The 21,812-nt window shown below is 41.2% G+C and overlaps 1 protein-coding gene across 7 annotated transcripts in view; it reads right to left on the bottom strand.

The window, feature by feature from the left end:
* The window catches only part of ANKRD44 (ankyrin repeat domain 44), a 131,005-nt gene that overhangs the window by 82,957 nt on the left and 26,236 nt on the right, over positions 1 to 21,812 (bottom strand). Inside the window, exon 1 of one of the 7 annotated variants that reach the window (XM_088058726.1) lies at positions 10,500 to 10,522. The exons of the other annotated variants lie outside the window; for them this stretch is intronic. The gene's annotated coding sequence lies outside the window, so the exon portion shown is untranslated. Of the gene's footprint in view, positions 1 to 10,499; positions 10,523 to 21,812 lie in introns of those variants that run through there. 7 annotated transcript variants of the gene reach the window in all.

Genomic DNA, 21,812 nt, shown 5'->3' with positions numbered 1-21,812 from the left:
AAAGAGGCTCAGCCTAGGGGAGCTCAGACATAGAGGGTCCTGGCAAAGTCCAGGCAAGCCCCCCTCACTCCTCAGCAGTCTCATTAGAGCCTCTTTGAGGCAAAGGAGGGCAATGAATCATCCAGTGAACAAGAGGGAACACAAGAGTGGGACAGAGGGCAGTCCACTTCAGACAGCCCTCTGCAAAACCAAGTGCCCAGAAATACCAGAGAAGGGAAAAAAAACCCGCTTTTTACAAATGCCTTTTTAAGCCCAAAGAGTAGCTGCCATCAGTAATCCTAACCCCATTTTTAATTTTGCTAGAAAGGTCATAGCTTATTAAGGCTGAAAATTAATTAGACTTGCATAGCTTAACACTTCAGCTTCTCATTTATTTTCTGTGAACTATTCCACTTCAGTAGTGAAAAAGTTACTATTCTGTGTTGTTGTCGTGCACTGTGAGTCTAATACCAAAAGAAATACTTGCAAAAAAGAGCACCCAGGTTTACTAAAAAATAATCAGTTGGGGCTTTTTTGAAACAGTTTTTATATTAAATCTCTATCTTGAGTGCCTAAACACAGCCACTCAGTTCTTTCATGAATATTCATGTATTAGTCTTGTCAAATTTAGCCCAATAAATATGCACCCTTACTACAAAACAACCCTTAATCAGCTAACACATGTAACTGCTGCTTGTCAGGACTGGGGCAATGTGCTTAACACTCATTTTTGTCTGTGCTGTTAAGCAGGGCATTATTCACTACCTCTCTAATGGCAACAGCAGAAAGAGCTGGTGACAGCTTGATCAACCACCTAATGAGATCCGGAAAGCTGAATTACAGTAACCTAGCTAAATGATCAAGCCAAAACAAACCAGAGGATTTCCTAATCCAGTCTGGCTTCACCGTTCTTCTGCGATTCCTTGGCCACCCACTTTGGCCACACCACTGTGGATGCCTGTGGTATTTGAACACTTCCTTCTGACAGGGAGCTCTTCAAGTTGTGTTGCCCATCAGGGAGGAGGATGTTTGAGGAAGAGCTCAGGGAACTTGTCTATACTGCCACTAGATATCCCAGATGGCCTCTTGGAAACGGGGATGTCTTTCTGGAATTGTGCTACTGGATATGAACCCCACACATGAACTCAAGAAGAAACAGGTGTAGACTTTACAGTTTTCATTCTAAATCCCATGTACATTACAAAACAGAGCCTGCAGAACTAAATTAGTAACCATCTCAAATAATTTTCATAGATTTTTACAAGTGACTCAAGTAGTGCAGGAGAAGCTGAGAGCATCTAAGCTAAGCCCAGGCTTAGCCCTTCACTTAACCTTTTGCAAGGAACTGGTCTGGTAAACCACTGTTCCATTTTGCTGCATGGTTTAACCACTCTCAGGCTACCCTGTCCCTCTGATCTGCTAAACAAAGCAAATCTCAGTGTCTCACAGCCTCCTCCTCTTAGTCTTTCAGAAGCTCTCGCCTGTTTTTCACAGTGACAATCCTAATTCAAGACCTGTAAGTTTCCTTCTCTGCTGTCTCATTTCACTGGTGGGTGCAGCTCACTCCAACACTTCAGAAAAAAATATAGAAAAGCACAGTCTTGCTGTGTCACAGACCTTGGATTTTATAGAACAGATACACAAAATGCATTTAAAGGCCACCTAATACTGTTCACATCTAAGTTGAGGGCAGAAACTTTCAAACTAAGCTAAGAGACTGACAGCAATGCTTGGAGCTTTTAAAAATCCCAAACATGAAGGTGCGTGATCTTTCCAAGGGATGGAAAAGTTTTCAAAGGGGTGGGAAAGGTTGTGCCATCTCACCATTTGAAGTCACCATGATCGCAAGGAGTTAAAAAAAAAAAACAAAAAAACAAAACCTGAAGAAGGAAACTAAATAAAGGAAGCAGGTTGTTCCCAAAAGACTGCTGTACTGCTTTCACTGAGAGTTTTGGGGAAGTTCAGGAAGTGCTTGCAGCCACTTTTTGTAGGGTCCAAAATCCCTCCCCCTGTGGGATCAGAGGGGTAGATGATAGTTTTTCTAAGTTACCTGCAACCTCTCATAAGCCAGCTGAAACTACACCATAAATGCAGTTTGGCCTGCCCAAAGGGAATTCAGTCTCAGTGCACTGAGCTAAAATCATGGTTGGCAGGGAGCTTTAAGCCATGGGGGAAATGGTGATGTTAACAAAAAAGGTGGATATACCTTTCTCCATCCCAGTCATATGCCTATACAGATTATTTCAGGTTCTTTAAACACAGGCAGAATCTTGAAGAAGCAACCAGAGAGTGGGGAGAGAAAAGCAGCAAATTCTTTCTGGTGAGGACAAGCCATTGCTGGCACCTGCCCTCCTGCTTCAGATCAACCAGCTCTGTGGTCTGGACTTCAGATGTCACTGGACCAAAACTGGAACTACACTAATCCTGCCCCTCCCGGCTTCAACAAGAAGTTACCTACACACTTGGAGTAATGCAACCTGGGTTTTCAGCAGTCTCATTTATAATCTAATTCTGACTTCTACCTTGTAAACTGCATATCTTGTAAAATTCAGAAGGTGAAATCCATACAGGCATAAGCAGCAGACAAAACACAGGAAATTTCTCATCCCTATTCATGCCATAGTACTATGTAGACCAGGGGGGCAGACTGCAAGTGTCTGATGTATTCTAATTCTAGTTCCTGAACTAGAATTCTCACTGCTGAAACTGTTTGGATCCTAAAAGCATTTCAATTAATTTTATTTGTGTCTCTACAAAAAAAAAAAAAAAAATTAAAAAAAAAGAAAATAAAGCATCTCCGAGTCATATGAAATATTTGAACAGAATTCTGCAAACCAAGAACAAGACATTTCTAATTTAGGTCATCTTATGAAGACATTAGTGTCACCATGCTAAATTTCTACTCTCCTGAGACAGAGCTGCCACTAGTTAACTCACTGCACTGACACAGATTCTGAGAAAAGCCCCAGGAAATATTTTAGGCTGACTTCGGCGAAGAAAGAAAAACATAAATCACATATTTAAATGGCTGCACCCAGCCCCACCAGCCTGCTCAGTTTCAGATAATGGAACCACACAACACAGCTTGCTCTTGCAGGAAGTAAGAACTGATAACATGCCAGCCTTTCTGCAGATTTTCACTGGAGTGAGAAGCTAAGTCCAGCTTTCATTCAGCTTTCTGTATTAAGAGAGCATAAGTTGGCCACAGCGCACTCAGAGTTTGCGACTCAGTGTTTAACAGAGATAAGAGGGGAAGTAAATCATGGGAGGACATCACTCACCGTCCTCCAGCCACACTCCACTTGGGCTGAATATGGGCAGTTACCTTCAATCCCAAGCCAAAACATCTTTTGTTGTGCAAATCCTATGTTTTTTCATCTCCACAAACTGCTGTGCCTTTCTTATTGGCCAGGTTTCTCTTTCACTCCCAGCAATTAATTCAGAATCATAGAATAATAGAATGGTTTAGATTGGAAGGGACCTGAAAGATCATCTTGTTCCAATGCCCCTGCCATGGACAGGGACACCTTTCACTAGACCAGGTTGCTCAGAGCAACACCCGACCTGGCCCTGAACAGGGGATGGGGCATCCACAGCTTCTCTGAGCAACTTATGCCAATGCCTCACCACCCTCATAATGAAGAATTACTTTAGTGGATGTCAGACTCCTTTCTGCTAAGCTTCCTGAAGGCTAGGACAGCACAGGAGGGGAAGAGGCCAAGGAAGATATGATTCTGTGGGAAAGAATCAATGTTACTAAAGATTAGTCACTAACAGACATAAGAGGAATAAATACTGTGTTCTCCCTCATTTGCTACAAGCATGAGTGCTCATACCTGTCCAAACACATGAGCTCCTTGAGCCATGTCCTCTGCAGCTTCCCTCCTGGCTACAATCTCAGATACACAGGCTCCACCTTTCCAGAGCAACGTCACTTGAAAAAGACTTGTCCTTTGCATATGATACAGCAGCTTTAACTAGAAAAATGAAGGACATACTGGCTCACTGCAACAAGTTCGGGTTTTTTCATTATGAAGAATTATATTTGGACAAAAGTAAAATAGTCAGGTTTAGGGCTACTGAAAACCAAGTCCTGAAGCGCAGAGTGGAAGGAAATCTCACCATGTGTGCAGACTGAACTCGGACTTGTCCTGCCGGGTGAATGTGTACCCATTAATTGTTATTTGTGCCAGCAGTACCAATGCACTGTGGCTCAGGACTGACAGTGAGATGCTCTCCTGCTATTACCATGAAACATGACTCAGTTTCCATGCCTTTGTGAAGAGCTGTCACAAACCTCAGCTTAAAAAGAAAATAATTCACAGCCTGTCGTGAAGGTGAAGCAGTTTTCCTAGAAAAAGAACAATTCCCAGTGCTGTGCCCACAAGCCTCAACTGGAAATTCAAGAACAACATAATGAAGAGGAGATTAGGAAATTTATATATTAAAGATCACACAGTTTTAAAACATAAACAAACTCTTGGAGCTGTCAAGGACAGACTTACAAAAACAATGGTATCCAGTGCCCAGAATGATCACTTCAAACCACTCCACAGTGATTTTAAAACTGTGCTTCTAAAAAGTCAAGAATTACACCCTGAATTACAGTCTTCAAGTAACGCCGGTAGCTTGTCGTATGATGGCGATGTCTCTGCACACCTCTTCTTGGAGGTTATTTTAGAGTCTCTAATTTGTGCTATTTTCTAAAGAAGTTTAAGAAAATTTGGTAAGAAATTTCATTCTCAGAGTCAGAAAGCCAGTCCTCACATTCATTTCTCACAAATACTGCTTTCTCAAATATCCTAACATGTTCAAAATGTAATTAAGATGTTCTGGAGACATGAACAAATGCCAAATACGTCTGTATGATGAGGGGAAAAGCCCCCACTGAACAAGCTGGAGGTTCCTGAAGCCTATAAGGGGTAATTTTGCTGGTTTACAGCAGATTGGAATTGTATTACCTAAAGTCGATTAAAGCTGACAGGCAAGTGAAATGCTGCATTTACAAATTTCCACTAAGGTGACACTGACAACTACAACGAAATCCATAAATCAGAAGAAACAAGCAGATTCATGCTTCTGCTGTTTTGTTCTGCCAAAGCCATTGCAGGTGTCTCAGACCATGTTTTACATGCAATATGTGCTACGGCAGCTGAGCAGAGTGTTAGGAAGTACTTCCCCCCAGGCTGTCCATCCCCAGGACTTGGCTCATCGAGGCACAGACACATCTTGCTCTTACTTATCTCCACTGCTCATTTTGAAAGGTGACAAAAGTCATACGTGTGCTGGTAAATGTGTGTGCCGATGGCTTCAAACTAAATAAAGCACTCACTGCCCTTTGTGGGTAAGCTAGGCAGGCAGCAGAAAACTGTCAGGACTGCACATGGCAAAAAAAAAAGTACATCTACAAAGAATGGCGAATTTGCAGGTGCTCTAAACACATCTAACACCAAAAATGACCCATGAATTGTTTCTTCCAGGCACAGACCTTCCAGCCGGAGCTACTGAGTAGGTTTGAATACTCGCTGCATACTGAAGATCTCCCATGTAATAGTTCAGCATCTCAGCAGATGCCTGAACTCACCTGAACTGCCACATCTCCCTTTTCCAAACCGGGGCTCAGAGCCACCACACTTTGCAGCTGGAGGAAAAAAACATCTTTTCATCCCTCAGAGTCCTTCATAATGGTGGATCCCAGCTTCACAGACCAAGAAACAAGCACAGAGAAGCATGTAAAAAGTTGTTATAGGACTCATTCTCCTTTCAGGTTGTGGTAGTTTGGCCTCTGTAGAAGAAGGGTTAACTCATCTCTTTAAAGAACTATAATTAGTACAACAGGAAAGTAAATTTTGTCTTCCTGATTCAGGGACAGTGAGTGCCAAGAAGTCTGAACACACATGAAGAGAGGGCAGATATGCACAGCTTCCAAAAGCAAGTCTGCTCTGACACCTGAATTTATATGAGGGACACAAACTGATTTGTCTTTAGTAATTTTGTTTATAAAGTATAATCCTTTACTGGTTTTTGTTTGCTTTGTTTTTAAAATCTGTCTAGGAAAACCAAACTATGCCATACCCGACTCTTCTGCATCAGTGCTGCTTGAATTTTAAATGCAGATGATTCATTCTTTTTCCTTTTTCAAAGGCCAAGGAACTCTAGTATTACACAATTACAATAAGTGCATTCTAAATAAGACCTTCAAAAATTAGCAGTTACTCTATTTGATATATACAGCTTGCTTTGTAGATCTGGTTGACTAAAACATTAAAATGCAGTACTGGATGAGTTTTACAATGCTTTTCCTTTTTTTTTTAATGTAAATTTAATTTCATTTATCAGTTCAGCTTCAAGTCAGGAGTTCAATATTTAGTTCCTATATTTAATTACATTTCCTTTTCATTACAGCCTTTTCCAGATAAATGTTTAATCAGTGTGTTCACTGTAATATAAAAATTACTGGAGTGAAAAGAATGAAGAGGTAATGTTCTCATCCTTATACACAACATCATATGTTAAATTCTAGAAGGTTGATTTAAAAAGGGCAATGATGTCACTGAATGAAGAACTCGATAATAAGGCCTCAAGGAGAAAATGAGCTAAATAGTAGTAAAAATGAACAACCAGAAGAATAAACCACCATACCTTTTAGAGAGTATCAGGGAGCCATTCAATCTTTAATAAGATGCAATAAAAGCAAAATCATAAACTGAAGTTCAGTGCATGCCAATTTCACCCATAGGATACCAGTGACTAACTAAATGTGCTGGGCTTGGAGGTGGAATCATCAGTCCACATAACAGCAGTATCAGAAACATTACCTGGTCCCATAACCTGTGCACCAGATCAGAGACTACAAAGACTACTAGTCTTTATTATTTCAGCTCCAAAACTACAATTCTTCATCACCCCAAACTCTTTTGTTCCATTAGAGAGCAAGGAAGGACTAAAACTTGTTTTTGACAATGCTTGTGTGCAAGCTGAATGATAACCATTGTTCCTGCTGTCATCACTGCTACCCATCTTTCACTTTGCCTTTGCCCAGTGAGTAACTTGCTTTTCCATAATTATTCTAAATAAAATTTGCTATGGACCAAACATCTTGGTTACTAGAAAAGAGGCAATTTTACTGTAAAACCTGCTGCATAAAAATTATATCTTTCCTATGTATTTCCAGGTGGTAATTGCTGGCTATGGCTGTGTAACATATATATTCTCTCCCCTTGTTTTGTATGGTTTGGAGTTCTGCTTTTTGCACCTCTTTTTCTTTGCCTTAGTCACTGGTGAGGCCATTTCTTCCTGCAGAAATTACTCATCTTTAATGGGCACCATCAGTCTTCTGTAACTGCCTTTGCTTATGGCGAGCAGACCAAACTTCTAACACTTCTTTTTTCTAGGCCTTGTAGAGACATGTTGTTCATCAAACCCTATCTACAGAGGAAGTTTCTTTTTAAACTAGGCAGGAGGTAGCTGCTTTGCTTCATAAAGCACGAGTTATTGCTCAGATTTTTCACCTTTTTATTTTCCATTTACTGTCAAATAGTTTTTGGACATTTAAACTTGATGCAGCCATATAAATCCTCTGAAAATATACAATAACTGCATTTTTAGACAAGGCTCCTCTAGGAAATGCTGCAAGTTTCTGTTATCCTTCAGCATCCTCCATTTACTAGCCTAAAGAATGCAGAGCTTCAATTCTTTCTACCTTGTCTTCTGTGCTCTCCAGAAATTAAAGCACAGAGCCTTACTGCCCTAAAGTGGGAGCCGTCAGGTCACAGTCATACAGACTGAGGCTGTTATGAAAGTTCAGTCACCTTAACTTTCATGGACTTGAAAAGATAAGGACTGAAACCTCCAAATAGGAACTGCCTCTGTTATGGAGATTTGAACTGCCAAAGTGTTTTGGCTTTTTTTTTTTTCCAGGTCAAAAACTCACTCTGTCTTAGGGCTCTGGCAATAGTGGGGGAAAGCAGTGACAAGTCTGAGGTGCTGATGTCCCCAAGTACCCACCCCACCTCTCCAGCAGCAGAGACACCAGAACAAGGCACATGCCACATCTGCAGCACAGCAAAGCTGTCCTGGGAGAAGGGACATCCCACTTCCCCCAAACCTGCTCTGTAGCCACCAGCTACCCTACAGACTCCTCTGTCACTCATAAAGATTACAGAAAACAATTCTGGGGAGCTGAATCCTACTCTTCTAGAGGCAGTGAGTATTTTTCTGCTGGTTTGAGTCTCAGCAGCTCCATGAGCAGCCCAGCACATGTTAGCAGTTGTGTGCAGGATGAGGTAGGAATGCAGGGCAAGAAGCAAGCAAGGGCCCAGGCCCATCCCTTCCAGGCAGCCAGCACATCAGTGCACTGCTCATGTGAACCCTTATTGGCACCTCAGTCGGGCTGTGCCAGCAGGGACAAGCTTTTGCTACAGCAACAACAGCACTGGCAAGCCATCCCTTCTGCTCTCACTGGTCTTGGGGCAAAATCCACCCGAAAAAATGTTTAAGGCAAGCCATGGACCTGTAGCTGAAAGGGAGGAATTTCTTTCACTACAAGCAAATCTGCCAGAACTTGTCCATCAGAGCCCTTACATGGGCAAAAAAAAATTCCTCTCTTGCAAGGGTTCAACCCAGTAAAAATGAGTGTTGAGAAAAACTGAAGAACATAGAGTACTTCAACTGCCTCGTGCTGGATTGCTGTTAATGCTTTCAAAATCAATGCTGACAACTTTGCACTGAGAGCGTAGCTTTGAAAAAGGGGAAACACTCTGGCCAGAAACCTAAAATATTTTCAAGGACTAAGATCCAACAGAAAGCAGGTTTAAGAACTCTGCTTTCTTTAAAAAAAAAACAAAACACTTAAACAACAACATTTTGTTTCTTTGATTGCTTAAAAAAGCCCTGCCATATATGGATTCAAATTATACACAGATTTCTTGTAAAGATAACCTCAAGTACCTGGAGGAATTAAAGCCCTAAGGATGACTGCTGACCTAGTTCAGGGCTGCTTGGGACAACTTTGGGACAATGTTTCTTTTCTGTGATTATCCCATTTTCTTCCACGTCAGCAGCCCCCTCAACTTCTCTTGAGATCTGCAAAAAGGTTCAAGGGAAAGAGGTTGGGAGAAAGATATGCAAGCAGGAAAAAAAAGAAAGCAACCATAAAAAAAGAACAAGCAGTAGTAGTACCTGCAAAGGACACACATCTCATGAAAGTACAAGCCCCAGCCCACTGAACTTCAGTCTCACCAGGCTTTAACCCCAAATATAAAATATCCAGCATATATGGCATGAAAGGCATCAAAAAGCCCTGAGTAGCAGTTAGCATTCTCTTCTCCATACAGGCATAAAGTCAGGACAAAATAAAGCACATGAAGCACCTTTTTGTAAGTAGTGAAAATTAATTTTCATAAAGTGACTAGGAAGGCACAAGACAGATGTTACAGGACACTGAGCTCTTCTGTCAGAACATCCAGTTTGCATCCAGCTAATATAAATGACAGACAAATGTATCACATGAGGGTTACCCAGTGACCTGGATCAGTATCCATATTCCTAAAAAGAACATCTCTTCACAGATAATTCAAACCAAAACAGAGCTTAATTTATTAGAAAAGCAAAACATGGAAAATGAGAAACAACCATGGTACTGTCTGCATGCTTGTGACCAATATAAACCATATCTAGATGCAAGCATTAGGTGACTTTACAGCCCAAGACCACACAGTTAGCATTGGTCCCAAGCACTAATATAATTTTCAAGAAATGACAATTACTGCTACACACCAGTGCAATTCTCTTAGGTGGTAGCTAAATTTAGCCAGATTTCTCCAATATGAAATAGCTAAATAAATAAAACAACAGAGAAGAGAGCAGTAGAATAGGAAAAAGTAAGTTTTTATCTACAGAAAAGGTGGATCTTATTTACTTATCTCTTACAAACACTCCAAGAATATGCTCTGCTGAGCATTAAAATGCTGTAAGGCACTGAAGACAATAATCTCTTATGTATGAACTATTCAGCTGAGGGAGAAAGAAAATTAGTTTTGCTGATGTGACTGCATAAACTAAAATATCCTAGTAAAGACTAGGCGGAATTGAAGAATTTAAAATGGTTTTGTTGGAGTTTACTTTTGATTTTAGTCTGTGCAATTCACTCTACAAACTAAAATACAGCTGCACTAAATGTGGAAGGTCAAAAAAGGAAGTTTAAAATCAGAAAACCTCCACATGCCTTGAGCTAACATGTTAACAGAAATTTCTCATGGAACCAGGATATAACATAAATATTGTAATTCAGATGTTGATATATGCATATATGGATATGCACTGTGTATGTACAACCCATTCCATAGAATCATCCCAGCCTAGACAGCTGAGCTAAAGACAATAATGGAGTAGGATTAATCTACAGGGAAAAATCTTCACTTTTACCTTTACAGAAAAGTATCATTCCTCTTCAAAAATTTATGCTTCACAGCCCAGAACTGTGATTTACTGCTAAGCCAAGAACAACGCTTGTTACTCACCAGCCCCTCAGGTCTTTAATGTTTTATTTGGATGCTTTTCAGAGCTGGAGGAAAACCCCTGGTATAACTGGTAAAAAAACCAACTGAGACAAAGGAGCTGTGCCCAGGAATGCCAGCAAACTGCAAGGGTGCCAGAAGATATGCAACATCAATACAGAGATCTCTGCTGTTCAGTCTCACACACTTCCCCAGCGCGTTTGTACTATTTGCATATGCTGGGTATGTCAGGCATCCATTCCCTTGAGTCTCCCTCAGGTAATCCACCTCTGCAGACAGCTCAGACTGCAACAACTTCTTCCTAACTTGCTGAGGACATGCATGTCAGACACTGAAGTTTCTCTGCAAATTACCCTTGTGAGTACCCAAGCTGAACAAGATTTCAGATCTGAACCAACAGCAAATTCTGCCCCCGAAAGCATTGTGACAATAAACCCATCAGCTCCTGGGCCTCAGGCTGCACGTGTTGGCTGACTGAGGAAGATCAGATGCAAAGCCACTGCTGACAGAGCTGTGACTCACAGCGCTCACCTCTCACTCACAGCTGTGACAGTCCTGATATAAACATCATAGGACCAGAAAGAGCAAGAAATCCTAGCTCATCACACAAAATAAAAGAGAACAGATATAGAGAACTTATTTTTTTAGATTTTAGATTTTTTTAGATTAGCACAAGACTGCCATGTGTCTGTGATGCTAATTACTCTATTTCAAGAACCCTCCAGAGTAATGGACAGAAGGGAGACAGGAGAGAGACAGAGAGTAACTAAGGATTTATTATTATTATTTTTAACCAAAAGAGCGCTCAGTTGCAGGTCTGAGCCTCTCCAGGGCAGCTGGGGCTCCTTAGCAGGGAAGAGGCCCCAGCTCCAGAGCAGCACGGGCAGAAGCAGCGTGGCTCTGCCGGGCAGTGAGTCTCTGGGCCAGCCCATGGAGCGGGAACTGGAACCTGGCACGTGGCCTGCGCTGCCTTCCACTACAGCTATTATAGTGCATCACTGGCAAAGCTCCTGCAGCCATGGAAAGACAGGAGGAAAATTAACTCAGGTTTAATAAACACTGTAGGATAAACACGATTTCAGATAGACACCAAATATAAATACCCATTTTTTTCTTAAAGACACAGTTAACTTTGAGGCAACAACATTCAGATGTTAAAGCTGTGAGGTCTCCCACAGCTTCTCCTTATGTCTAAGAGGTCTGATGAGGAGGTGTTTTTCCTCCCCTGTTTCAAACACAGGATCAGATGACACTAGAACAAAATGAAAATAGGGGTAGGTGTATTACTGAAGGCAGGTATCTGTTACAGCCCAGCCAGCGAGTATCCTTTGCACCAGATAACCTTTCAGTCAAGATAAGCAGCATAACCAGGGCAAGCGTGTTTCTAGGGTCAGGATACAACTAGAAACCCAAACAGGGAGTTTGGAAAACATCACCCCTCTGTAAGAGTGCTGCCGAGAGCACCCAGCAATACGATGGGCCTCAGCTGTACAAGTCAGAAGGATAAACACATTTCCAAGTTGCATGGATGATGAACAATTTCTAGTGCTTTTTCTTGCTTGGAGCCTTGCTATTTTGGCATTGCAAAATACTCACAAAGACTCTCAGACAGAAAAAAAACCTAATAAATATAACCAGAAGAAAAAAGCCTATCAGGACATCTAATTGTCACATAATCTTTAGAGAATAAGAGACAGTCTCTTCCAAACAGTTAGCAAGAAATTATGAAAATGCAGGATCTGAAGAAACAGCAAGGTAAACCTCAGCTTACAAGTTTGGCCCACATGCTAGATTTCATTAATATGTTATAGGAAAAGATATTCTGAGCCTTAAATCATGTCTCAAAATCATCACAGATTTAATCTTTTGTGCAACACCATCAGGATTCTCCACTCATACAAGTGCCCTCTCAGAAAACAGTAAGGTTAATTCCTTGATTTTGACAGTTTGGCAGTAGAAAATTCCTGCTAAAAATTACACTTGCTGTAACAGACAGTTTGTGCTGCTACAGCCCAAAGTTTCTCCCCAGCATGTTGTTGGCAAGGTAACAAAAATGCATCCACTACTCAGTTTAATGCTTCCTTTAGAGTGGCAGGATGAACTGCAGAAGGTGACATCTCAGAAGGCTTCAATGAAGCAAGTATCAAAGAAAGCAGCCAAACACACAAAAAACTAACATAAACCATATCAAAGGACGGATAGCAGTGCAAAGGGACAACCCATCCACTCTGCTCCAAAGCCCTGTTTTGATGGGTGCAGATAAGATCTAGCAATCTATTTCACAGAACAGCTTGGGTTGGAAGAGACTGCTAAAGGTTTCTAGTACAACCCTCCTGCAGGGACATCCTCAACTACATCAGGTTGCTCAGAGCCCTGTCCAGTCTAACCTTGAATATTACCAGGGATCAGGTGTGTACCACCTTTCCAAGCAACCTGTGAGAGTGTTTTACCACCCCGATTACAAAAAAACCTTCTTCCTTATACCTAATCCAAACTGACCCTCTTCCAGTTTAAAACCATTACCGTCTGTCCTATCACATCAGGCCCCAAAGGGCCCTCTGGAGGGGAACTGCAGTGCAAGAGGCTGACATCCAAATAAGTCTCATTTAAAGTAAGCCTAAACTCTGGAGACAAGGAGGGAATAAATCATCTGAGTAACTTCAGGCTAAAGATAAATGCCAGGACATTTCACAGGATTAGACAGTCAAAATATATACAAATATTAAAAAAAAAAAAAAAAAAAGAAAAAGGCATGAATTCTCCGTGAGACGGAACAACAAGAGATAAAGGAGGCCACAGGAAATACTGGTCTTGCTTCCAAACATCATGGACATAAGGCTGCGGCAGAATGGAACCAAAACATCCTCACACTCCCTGAATTCTGTATTAAGCAAAGCCCTAAGATGAAGACATTGCAGAGAGGAACCATGTGAACAGCAAGGAGACCAGTTCTATAGTATCTGCTGACAAAATCACACCTACAGGACCTATTTACCTTGAGCTGGTGAACGAATCAGTAACAGACACAAACCATGGGTCTCCCTGCAACAGCCAAATTAACACCAAAAATTATGAATATCCTCCAGTGAATTTCCACTCTGCACTTGCTTCCAAATTACTTTACAGCACACACATTTCAGCACAGAGCAGTAAAAAGACAAGAGGGCTCTGTCTCAGCTTACATTCCTATTAATACATGACAAGTCTGAAGATTCCAAATTCCTTTCAGGTGTTCATCCATGAATCTACCCGCCTGCATTCCTACAAAAATATCCACGAACATCCAGAACATTAGGCTGGCATTTGAACACTCCCATAAACACTGTGTCAAAATGAAAGCTTTTGCCTTGTTAGCTTTGGTCAAAATTATGTTAGCAGAGCATCTCACTGTTTGAACTGAAACTGAATCCAGGACACTACCATTACCAAAGCAAGCACATCAGCTTTTCATATTCACAGATGCACAAAAATCATTACAGGTATAAGGAACAGAAAACCATTTTTTTAAAAAGAAAGGTAACAAGATAAGATTGATCAGATCAGTGAAGGAAACTCACCAACCCATACAGCAACACTTGTATTTGTTATCTGTCACAGTTATCAGGCACCTTGACAATTGCTCTTTGCCATTAAGCAGCAAGACAGTGTTTCATGAAGGGAAAATGCTGACAGTGAGGAGATCTTGCTGGGTGATAAATAAGTAAGCTGTGGCTGATGTGGCTGAGGCAGAGGTTCTCCAAGGGCACAGTGCTCAGCAAAACCACCTAGCATTCCAATCTAGAGTGCAGCCTTGCTGTTTCCCTGCCCTGAGACCCTTTCTGTCACATGTGCTTCCCCAAGTCCACATTCATTTTTCTCTTCCCACATCTTCCTGAAAGGAGAACCTAATCCTGTATTGGCAGAGACAGGCTGTTATTATTATCTACAGGAAAAACAAAAGATACTCATCTTATCTGAGGCTCAGTGTAAACAATGGGTAAGGAGAAGGGAAGCAGAGACCACACCACAGCACTGCCAATCTCTGCAGCCCTTACAAATGCAATAGGTCTGAGAGCCTTGTCCCCTTTCTGCAGGCAGGGAAGCACAGAGGTGAAGGTGGGACACTGTCCCAGGAAGGGCGAAGGCAGAGCCCACCATCCACAGCAAGATCTGCAGGCAGCACTGCCAGTGCAACCCAGCTTATCTCCAGCAGTGCTTCTGAGGCATGGAGATCAGCATCTGGATGAATCATGGCTTCCTCCATGTAAAAAGGAGAAAAAAACCTATTTCCAATTCCACAGGTGAGCAGTAAACTGCCACACAACACTCAGATGATTTCAGCTACAGGGGTGCTGTGTAGGCAGATACAGCCCAGCCCAGATCCAAGTTGTTTCCTCAGACGTGGCCAAGAGCAGCAGTGCTGTCAGGGATGTTTACAGCACCCTCAGGGACTTACATTAGGACACAGGCACTTGCCACGCAGGCAAACAGAGCAAGAGCCACCTGCCACCCTGCGTGTCCCACAACACACACGCCTCTCTTGGGAATTAAGAGTGTGTCCTGCTGGGATCAGCTTTTGTGGTGCTTTGTATTTGGATGCCAGCTGGCATGGTAACAGCCTAATTCACGATACAACAACCTGTCCGTATTTGTTTGTCTGTTTTCCCTAAAAAAGAAAGAAAAATCTATTGCTTTCTCTACAAAATAAAACGAAAAATAAAAATCAGGCAAACTATGTTTACACAGACTTTTGTGCAGGAACAACTAGATAGGACATTTTTTCAAAAGGGAGACAAAATCATTGACCCTTGCTTGACAACTGTTTCACTTATTTAATTCTAAAAAAATCAAAAACACAACAAAAGTTCTTGTTGATTCTGAGGTGATGGAGAAAGGACTTAGAGGACAACAGAAATCTTTTGTGCCACTGGGAAGAGCAATATGTTAGTGTCAGGTTAGAATTCAATCAACAAATGGGAAATATGGGTCTACAGAAGTTCAATTGCTCAGTAAGCTTTTGAAGAAAACATTCAAGTTACAAAAAACATCCATTTTCAAAGTGAAGGCTCCATCACTTCATTATGCTGGAAAACAGTGTTAGGAAAGACATAGTCATTTCTACATGTTTCTCCACCACTTCTTGCTTGAGAGCACGGAATCACTTTTCACAGGCAGCCATTTCAGTCCTGAAACAAAAATTAGATGTGCTGTAGCCAGGACTTTTATTTTCTTCTGAAGATCTTCAAGTTGCTTCCTTCCAGTGCAGCTTGGCTGGCATAAAAGGAAGGATATGCTGCAACATAGTCACATCTACTTGCAGTTATTTGTTTGCTTCAATATATTAGCAAAACATCTTGGGTGGAGGAAGGAGGTGACAAATCATCTAAAGGGTGGCAAGAGGAAGATGAGAATTTCCATCACAAACTACCTGTTAGGTAGTCCCATACCAAAAACATCATGATGCTATACTAGGATGTGAGAAAAGAAAGCTAACTGTGTGTGTGTGTCAAATTGCAAGAGCAACATTCACATTATTTTAGGGCAGGCTCACATCCAAAATCCATATGAACACCATCAAATCCCTAAAAGTGACCCTTGTATGTCAGTCCAGCTTGAAGAGAACTTTAGATCAGAGCTTTCTTCAGACATTGGAAGAATCCTTAACAAATATTTTCACACACCATCATCTTTCTTACTTTCAATCCCAGCTATAGAAATGGACCAGAAAAAGGTACAAAAAGTAATTTTTCAAGTATTTTTTTTACTCTGGTAGATGCCCTATTAAAAACCCTCATCGTTGTAAGAAGGTCTAGAACAAATACATGATTTGACTCGTATATTAGATAACCATAAAATATTTAAGGATGAGAGACACCAACATTCATCAAGAGACTTAAAACAAGAGAATCAAGTCAGGCAGTCTGCTTTACAGAGGCCACCATTTGCTGTCTGGATCTCTAACCTACTTCAGACACGTGAAAAGATATCCTTCATTTTTCCAGATGAAAGAGTTTTTTGATAGAAGTTAACAACCACTATTCAGGAAAAACCATTTTGAGCATATAGATTATGTTACACACCAAGTAACCTATACTTGAAATCTTGTTAAACCAATTTTATAATAAATTGAGGCCTACCACTACATCACCTGATCACATACATTTGTTCTTTTTTCCTTCAGAAACCAAAATCATAGGAGAATTTCAGCCTCTGTCTCTCTTTTAGTGTTCATGCATTTAAAATTTCATTGAGTAATGCCAGGGTAGATTCCAGTTCAGCAGACAGTTACTGGGGAATGTAAAAAACACATTCACAAATTCCCTCAGCAGATCCAGGACGTCAATCAAATGTAGGTCTCCACTAACAAAGACAAAACAAAGCAAAAAAGTAGCAAATTAAGCTATGCTTAACTTGATTATATGTAGCAAAAAAGCATGGGTATTTCCTCTACCAAAAATATCAGGCATTCTGATAAATGGCAAGCAATGGCAACTAGCCAAAAAATGCATCATAAACAGCAAGAGCATTTTTCACTACCAAAAGACAACAGTGAAATGAATTGGACTCTGGGAACCCAGCTGGGAAGAGACTTTTACAGAAGCACATTCATGGATTTTTAAGTTTATAATTTCCAACATGTACATATGAAAAGGTTAATGTTCTTCTGTTTCTTCCCTTCAGAGGTCATGAAGCAGGCAAAAATAAAGCACTCTTTGATACTATCACAGCCTATGAGGAGAGGCTATTTGACAGTATGAAGCTGTCTGGAGAAAGAATAATTTTCTTTAAAGCAACTCTCAAAGTATTCCATGAAGTCTTCACATAATAAACATCTATTTTGTGTTTTTCAAGATAAAATCTGAGGGGAAAAAATCATTGCTTCAAAGTTTGTAAGTCCTTGAATTCCTGTCTTAAATAATAAGCATTAATCAATGTTCCAAGTTAAACAAAAAAAAAAACATTTTAAGAAAACACAGATCTGTAGCCTTTGCAGATGAATGTGCTTGGGTTTGTGTTTGGGTCTTCTTCCTCTCCCCACATACACAAGAGCTTTTACATCCCAGCCGTAATTTTAAGTATCTAAAACAGCATCTTGTTGTCTTGCAACAAGTTCTGGGAAAAAATGTAAAAGTTTCAATATAATTAGAAATGATGTGTCAAGATATAACCACGTTTACCACATTTCCCATAAAACTGAAGCTTTTCTGTAGCAAAATCTCATGCTATGTAGAGTTTCCACCAGTTCCTGCTCCGAGCTCTGTCTGCAGACTCTCTCGATGACATCTCATGCTCATTCCTATCTATCCCTACTGCACAGCAGGGAAATCAAGGACCCAAAGGACAACTGCATGTCACAGGAGGACTGTGAAGAGCTGAACTGTGAGACTGCTATCCATTCCATGGTAGAGCCCAAACTTTTCACTGCATTTCACTGAGACACCACCGTGAGAACAGAGAGCATCCGACTCCCCTGCAAGTAACGGGGTGTGATCTGACAGGGACAGTGTGCTGCACACTGCACAGAGCACTGCCCCCACCACAGAACAAGCCCAGCCTGAGAAGGAATGCCCAGACAATCATGCCAGGCTGCCAGGTCTGCTGAGCTCCCACCATGTCACAACTGAATGGCCCAGGGCTCACGGCCATCCGAAGGTCATGGTCTCAGTTTCAGCTCTCCCAAATCACATCAGAAAACACAGGAGAGCAAAACAAAGACCAGAATACTTTCCCTCTCCAAAAGGCAGGCAGAAACCAAAATATGGCACAGGTTTGGGTTTCATCCCTTGCTTATTGAAAGAAATTCCTCCCCACAGCCCTTTTCCTTCACCTCTATTCTTGGGCAGCTTCATTTAGTTGATGCCTGGGAACTGCGCTTCATTCAGCACCTCAAAATCTGCTTGCTCGGATTGCTCCTTCAGGCACTGGGAAACTTTTTGACTAATAAGCACTTGCCTATTTAAGCTGAAGCTGGAAATACTTATAAAATGAATTACATATCTAATACCTTGCTGGCTGAGCTGGTTTTCATTAACTTCTGGAAGAAATGCTTGGTAGCAGCTTGGTGTTTTTACCTGTTCCTGCACAGGCTGTGCAGCTCTGCTTGGAGAGCAGGGGAGGATTATCCACAGCCCTGGGCACCCGCAGAGGCCACCTCTGGCCACCAGTGACCTTCACAGCACAGGAGAGATGGAGCGTCGGCTCCACGGCCTGGGGAGAGCAGTGGAGTGTTCACCATGACAACCAGCATGAGGAGGTTTTATCTGATGAAAGATTAATGCCATTGCAAATGTAGTGGCCATTTATTTACCCCTGTGTCTTTACTCACTAGCACTTTAAAGAGAAATAGGAATCAGGAGGGGAGGGCAGAAGAGAAGAAAGGAAGGGATGGAGAAGTCAGAGCTCAGGTCTGTTTGCAGGAAAAGGAAAAAAACACAACTCTGTTCTGGTGAAAGAAGAAAGTTAGAGGAGTTATTTGAACTTGTGTGTGCATTCATCTCCACACAAGCAAGGACCCCCAAAAATTCCCTAGGCAATACAAGTCTACAAATTGCATGTGTGCTTTGAAGCAAGCACTGAGTTTATAAGGCAGACAGAAAACATCTTCAAAGTCTCAAATGAAAGGCTTGAGTTTTCCAGAGTTAAAGGAAAGTAAACATGCATGAAGAAGTCAACTTTTTTCTGGAAGTCATGCCTTTTCCCTTCTGCAACTAAAAAAAGGATCAATATTTTAAAAATATGAATAAATGCTCACATAAGGCCTATAATACTACAATCACAACAGCAATGACCACATTAATGGAGCTGGCATTTAAACAAGAATGGGCAGAACTCGTTTGTCATTTTCTTGTATTTAAACCAAGCAGCTGCGAGGGCAACATCTCAGCTTAAAATACTGAAATAAAACAGTATCAAACTAGTCATTAACAACAAAGTAGCCTCAAGAATGACAACATTAGGCAATTACAACAAAGAAGATTAAACTGCAAAATTTGGAGTTGCATTATTTATTAGTTTGGGAGATTTTAATTATTATTATAATTAATTTCAGCTTTGGCTAGTTATTTTGAAGGCATTTGGAATTAGCCAATTCTACTGAATCTTGCTGAGAGTTCATTGTCAATTGAACTCATATAGGAAGGAAACAATGAAGTATCTGTTTCTGAAGGAAGTATGTTAACCTCGAACATCCAGAGTATGACCCTCCTCCTCCTGGCACAATGAAGGAGGATCAAAAAACTGGACAGGGCTTCTGAAGAGCAACAGTTAACACAGCAGAGCACAGAGCAGTTGTACAAACGCTGTATCCCACCTCGGCACTCCCATACACTTTCCATGTCTGCTGTGCTGCTCTCGCCTCACCACAGACAGATCCTCTGCCCACACAGAGCCAATTATGAGTTTCTTAGTCACTAAGAAATTATCCCAAGCAGAATTTACCCTGTAACTTTCTGCTGGGGTGGACGACTCAGCTTCTCTTTCAACATGGACAGAGGCAGACAGTTTTGAAAACTGCCAGCAATTACTGGGATCCTTTCACTGTGTTTCCTTAGGTCAAGAAATTTGTTGTATCTAAAGTCAAAACTTTACCAATAACACATGCAACATTTTAAACATGTACATATATTTTATATACACACATATGTATGTTATATATACCACAAACATATTTCCAAAAATATCTCCAAAGCTAAATTTCAGGCCTTAATCTAACTCAAACAATTGGAGCATATGAGAAAACTTTAGTGGATGGGAAGATCATACACCATCTGTGTTTCTTCAGCATCCTTGTACCTTTCTCACGGTTTCAGAACTTGACACCTACTAGGAGTGGAAGAAGGGATTAGAAGTGGATCCAATGCCATCAGATGCTTCTTAGGCTCTTTAATCCATGTGGGCTTTTGCAGGAAAGAGCAGGGGCAGTTTGCTGGGGACAGGCTATTTGGGGTTTCTTCTGCCAAGCCTCTTCTGGGACTTGGTGTCACACAACAAAGGGCAAGGATGGCTGAAAGGAGAGTCTGAGGTATAAAGCACTGTCATGTCCTGAGTGGTAGAAAAAGGCAATTGAACCAGAAAACTGTGTGTTTCTGATGAGAGAATGGTGATTCTGTTAAAATAAGCAAACTGTGTATACCATACCTATGGCATTGTTTAAGCTTTATTAACACTCTCTGGTATTCAAGTTTGATCAGTCAATAGGTGAAATACATTTCAGCTGAGTATCTTATCCTTCTGATACTTAAACTGCAAAGACAACTGGAAAAGACAGCTGCAGTCAACTATTACAAACAAATACCTTATTGTAAAATAAAAATCACATACAACCTTTTCCTGTGTAAAAAGTATGGTTTTGCAGCAAGTATTCGAAGCAACAGATTTTGTTCTGCCATAACATCTGGCACTGGATTAGGGATCCCATCATTCTGCATGGCTACTGCATCACAACAGAGCAAGGACAGTATAGTACAGGGTATATATACAGTATTCAAGGTAAAATTACATATTATAGTTTCACTACATCATTGGCACAACATATCATGACCATGCCAGAAAAACTAGCTTGGGCTGTGCCAGAGTGTGTCAGTGGTGCTGTTGAACAGGCAGGGAGGAGCAGCTCTGTGGGTGCTTTGGGCACTCAGGCTCCCTCCTCAGTCACAGAGCAGCCAGTTCTGTACCAGACACTCCCAGCCCTCACTGGTTACAGGGCAAGATCCACAGACTGGTCCTTAGGGCTACCCTCCCCTCAGGGCAGACTCAGGTTTTATGTGCCTCTTTAAAGATGTCAAGGCTCCCTGACCAATATTCTTTCTGCAGACACACAGCATCAAACTCTCCTGAGGCTGATGCAGGGAAATCCAAACACTAGCAAAATTCACTGCATTTCCATCAATCTCCTGCCAAGGTGGTTTTTGGGGATTTTTTTTCTGAGAATAGCAGCTGAACCACTGTGAAAACCAGGTACCATGCAAAGCCACTGAAATGCAACTTCTGTTAATGTGTGTTCCTGGAAACCCAAAGGCACTTTTTACAATTATTCTTAAACAAGCATAGCAGCATAACTAACTCGTTTTATATCCTGTGCTGTTTAAACCTAAGGCTATTGGTAAAGGCCAAATTGCTACATCAGGAAAAAATTACAGAAGACACAGAACTTTTGATATCTATGCACCTGCTAAACTTCAATGACAAGTCAAGCCTTGCTTATGCACATATAAAGATTTCAGAGAATGGCATGACTAACATGAATGAATACCTTCATTGGGATGCACCAGGAGAAAAAGAGGAACTGTGCTATTTTGTCTGGGATAGCTTTAATAACCAGCTTGCTCTGAAAAGCAG

The sequence above is a fragment of the Pseudopodoces humilis genome, chromosome 8, assembly GCF_049639895.1.
Source record: "Pseudopodoces humilis isolate 2021_Gansu_Grassland_sample_001 chromosome 8, ASM4963989v1, whole genome shotgun sequence".
NCBI classification, from domain to species: Eukaryota; Metazoa; Chordata; class Aves; order Passeriformes; family Paridae; genus Pseudopodoces; species Pseudopodoces humilis.
This window is presented reverse-complemented; position numbering and strand designations above follow the sequence as displayed.